Source organism: Anarhichas minor, unplaced genomic scaffold (genome assembly GCF_050575085.1).
Source record: "Anarhichas minor isolate MPS153535 unplaced genomic scaffold, ASM5057508v1 ptg000102l, whole genome shotgun sequence".
In the NCBI taxonomy this organism is placed as follows: Eukaryota; Metazoa; Chordata; class Actinopteri; order Perciformes; family Anarhichadidae; genus Anarhichas; species Anarhichas minor.
In genome coordinates, this window is record NW_027466548.1 from 387,501 (window position 1) to 392,500 (window position 5,000).

The window sequence follows — 5,000 nt, forward strand, 5'->3', positions numbered from 1 at the left end:
CACACATACATCATACACATAGAAACACACACATACATCATACACGTACACACACACATACATCATACACACATACATCATACACATACACACACATACATCATACACACATACATCATACACATACAAACACACACATCCACTCACTCTCTCTCACACACACATAGTTGACAGCAGGGTCCATCATGGGAATCAAACCTGTCAAATGTCACAGTCCAGCAGCTCTACAAGGACACTTCAGCCTCTACTGTCACTGTGTGTGTGTGTGTGTGTGTGTGTGTGTGTGTGTGTGTGTGTGTGTGTGTATGTGTGTGTGTGTGTCCTAGGATCACACTGTGAATACCAAGTCTCCACTGAAAACTGTCCAGAATCATTAATATTGATACCAATAAGTGTTATTATTGAAATGATGTAGGGGGGGCAGTGTTTCATGATCTCTTGTGTTTGTGTGCGTGTGTGTGTGTGTGTGTGTGTGTTAATGGCAGGTATCTGAGGACCTGATTGGTGCCAGCGGCCCCCTGCGATGGAGAAACTGAGGCGGCAGCATTCTGATTAGTGGATTTCACTCTGGTCTGAGCGCGTTTACTGGGGACTCTGGTCTGGTTCCATCGCTACGGTGACAAGAGATACCGCTACTGAACACACACACACACACAGTTTTACTTCTGTACTTGTGAGGCCACGCTGTGAGGCCACGCTGTGAGGCCACGCTGTGAGGCCACGCTGTGAGGCTACGTTGTGAGGCTACGTTGTGAGGCCACGTTGTGAGGCCACGCTGTGAGGCTACGTTGTGAGGCTACGTTGTCAGGCCACGCTGTGAGGCCACGCTGTGAGGCCACGCTGTGAGGCTACGTTGTGAGGCTACGTTGTGAGGCCACGTTGTGAGGCCACGCTGTGAGGCTACGTTGTGAGGCTACGTTGTCAGGCCACGCTGTGAGGCCATGCTGTGAGGCTACGTTGTCAGGCCACGCTGTGAGGCCACGCTGTGAGGCCACGTTGTCAGGCCACGCTGTGAGGCTACATTGTGAGGCCACGCTGTGAGGCCACGTTGTGAGGCCACGCTGTGAGGCCACGTTGTCAGGCCACGCTGTGAGGCCACGCTGTGAGGCTACGTTGTGAGGCCACGTTGTCAGGCCACGCTGTGAGGCCACGCTGTGAGGCTACGTTGTGAGGCCACGCTGTGAGGCCACGCTGTGAGGCTACGTTGTGAGGCCACGTTGTCAGGCCACGCTGTGAGGCCACGCTGTGAGGCCACGTTGTGAGGCCACGCTGTGAGGCTACATTGTGAGGCCACGCTGTGAGGCCACGCTGTGAGGCCACGCTGTGAGGCTACATTGTGAGGCCACGCTGTGAGGCCACGTTGTGAGGCCACGCTGTGAGGCTACATTGTGAGGCCACGTTGTGAGGCCACGCTGTGAGGCTACATTGTGAGGCCACGCTGTGAGGCCACGTTGTCAGGCCACGCTGTGAGGCCACGCTGTGAGGCCACGTTGTGAGGCCACGTTGTGAGGCCACGCTGTGAGGCCACGTTGTGAGGCCACGCTGTGAGGCCACGCTGTGAGGCCACGCTGTGAGGCCACGTTGTGAGGCCACGCTGTGAGGCCACGTTGTGAGGCCACGCTGTGAGGCCACGCTGTGAGGCCACGCTGTGAGGCCACGTTGTGAGGCCACGTTGTGAGGCCACGCTGTGAGGCCACGTTGTGAGGCCATGTTGTCAGGCCACGCTGTGAGGCCACGTTGTGAGGCCACGCTGTGAGGCCACGTTGTGAGGCCATGTTGTCAGGCCACGTTGTGAGGCCACGTTGTGAGGCCACGCTGTGAGGCCACGTTGTGAGGCCATGTTGTCAGGCCACTCTGTGAGGCCACGCTGTATCGTGAAGTTGTCATGATGATGATTCAGCCCTGATCTGCTGGATACACGGTTTAATCCTGCAGGTACGCTCAAAGTACACAGACAAACATTTGTACTTATATTACAACAGTTAGAGTGGAATCCAACGCTCTTATTTTTTTAAAGGAAACTTGTACATATTTCCATCACACATTGTTTTGACAATGACTAAGAAACATATCAGACATATAAACCACTTTCCCTGAATAGTTGGGCTGCTTCTTTTTACTGCTACTACTGTTACTGTGACAACCCCCTTCAGGCTTGGCTGCTGTTCAGACACTCGGTGTTTGGTTTAGAGACACAACAGCACCAACAGTCCTGCTCTCAGCCTTTCTACTCCGTGTTTGGTGCTTTTGAGGCGGCTGCTGCATTCGCTCTTTCAGGGGATAATGTGTGTGTGTGTGTGAGTGTGAGTGTGTGTGTGTGTGAGTGTGTGAGTGTGTGAGTGTGTGTGTGAGGGTGTGAGTGTGTGTGTGAGGGTGTGTGTGAGTGTGGTGTAAGTGTGTGTGTGTGAGGGTGTGTGTGTGTGTGTGTGAGTGTGTGTGTGAGTGTGAGTGTGTGTGTGTGTGAGTGTGTGAGTGTGTGTGTGAGGGTGTGAGTGTGTGTGTGTGAGGGTGTGTGTGAGTGTGGTGTAAGTGTGTGTGTGTGAGGGTGTGTGTGTGTGTGTGTGAGTGTGTGTGTGAGTGTGTGAGTGTGTGTGTGTGAGGGTGTGTGTGAGTGTGTGTGTAAGTGTGTGTGTGTGAGTGTGTGTGTGTAAGTGTGTGTGTGTGTGTGTGAGAGTGTGTGTGTGTGTGAGTGTGTGTGTGAGTGTGTGTGTAAGTGTGTGTGTGTGAGTGTGTGAGTGTGTGTGTGTGAGGGTGTGTGTGAGTGTGGTGTAAGTGTGTGTGTGTGAGGGTGTGTGAGGGTGTGTGTGTGAGTGTGTGTGTAAGTGTGTGTGTGTGAGTGTGTGTGTGTAAGTGTGTGTGTGTGTGTGTGAGAGTGTGTGTGTGTGTGAGTGTGTGTGTGAGTGTGTGTGTAAGTGTGTGTGTGTGCGTATTAGAGGTTTCTTGGACTTACAGGACTCACCCTGTAAGTCTCTTACACCCTGGACTCACCCTCAGAGGACCATGATTTGTCTCCTCATGACATTAAAGAGTCTGATTCTTCTGCTCTTCATGGATGCTGACAGAGAAGAGAATAAACATGAAGTTTTAACACTTTTTAAATCCCGTATGTCAAACAAGAAATGCAGCTTTACATTGATCTGAAAAACAAAAGAAAAAAAGAGCTGCAATATTAAAATGTTTTGCATTATTGAGCGAACTGAGTGAGCCACAGTGTAAACCAGTAGGTCTCCTGAATTAACACAAAACACAGGGTTCAATATGGCTGTACTTACATATACAGCCATATTCTTGCTTTGTGAATATTTTCCATAAACAGAGAATTATCTTTTTTCAAATCTAAAATGTCCCTCCGCCAGAGAACGTTGAGTCTAATCTAATAAATCTTTATCTGTTGCTAACCTCAATAAATAATGCTATACACTTCAGATTGATTTCTCCTTATTGAAACGATAACTGCATTATGTTGATTATGTACAGGCGGCAACCGGTTCTGCTGAGTGAAGTCGATGCTTCATGTGTTAAAGCTGCATTCTCTCTAGTGACCACCAGGGGGCGACTCCTCTGGTTGTATAGAAGTCTATGAGAAAATGACTCTACTTCTCTCTTGATTTATTACCTCAGTAAACATTGTAAACATGAGTTTATGGTCTCAATCTCTAGTTTCAAGTCTTCTTCAATACAGCATGATGTTCATTTAGTACATTATGGTCCATTTAGAGTCAAACAGACCATAAAGCAGGGGATGCTTTAGGGCGGGGCTACTGTGATTGACAGGTCTCTACCAGAGACGTATACGGTGTCTCTATGTCACTCCTCCTCAGTCCAGATCTGGTCACTTCCTGTTCACTGGCTGCAAAAAAACAAGATGGTGACAGTTGTAATTCAAGATGGCGATGGCGAAATCGCCAAACTCAAGGCTTCAAAACATCCACAAACCAATGAGCGACGTGATGACTCCGTCCTCTTCTTATAAACAGTCTGTGGTTTCATCACACAGCAGAAAGAACGTTACATTTTCGTGTGTTCTCTCATATTCGTACACTTCAGCCTCTAGGGGGCGCTAGCTTCATACTGTTGCTCTGTTGTTTTAATGACTGAAAAGTCACTGGTTCTCGCACACACTGAGATATTTTGGGCTCTTTTGGGGACATTAACTGCTGTGTTAAATCGAGTCGTCTTATTGCAAAGCTCTAATATGGAAGTAATGAAAAGTTGTGTGATCAGATTTTAGATTTAGAGTTGTTGGTTTTGCTGGATTCCTGTTGGGATTAAACCAGATTAGTTTGTGGAGTGGAGGGGACCTGCTGAGAGAACAACCAACCAGTCAGTCAGTCCACGACCTCAACCTGCTGCTGCTTCACTTGGTTCTGAGGGGTGGAGGGTCCAGTTGGTGCCTTGCTCAAAGACATTCACAGTCTGTAGTCCTAAAACCAGGAGCTGGTTTATCACCCAAAGTAACAACAAAGAGACACACAATGACCACAAACATTAAACGTCTAAAAACAAAACTAAAACCTAAATATAGATACAAAACAACCACAGAGAGACACAACACAACTACAAAGAGACAACACAACTACAAAGGGACACAACACAACTACAAAGAGACAACACAACTACAAAGAGACAACACAACTACAAAGAGACACAACACAACTACAAAGAGACACAAAACAACTACAAAGAGACACAAAACAACTACAAAGAGACACAAAACAACCACAGAGAGACACAACACGACTACAAAGAGACACAACACGACTACAAAGAGACACAAAACAACTACAAAGAGACACAAAACAACTACAAAGAGACACAAAACAACCACAAAGAGACACAACACGACTACAACAAGGCGCATAATTACTAAAAGTAGATATGAAATGATTACAAATGAAGAAGAAAATGACTAAAAGTGGACTCTCTGAGTTTGGGTGTCAGGGGGGGGGGATATAGCAACGACAAAATAAGCAATAGTGGACATTTTACACGGACTATAA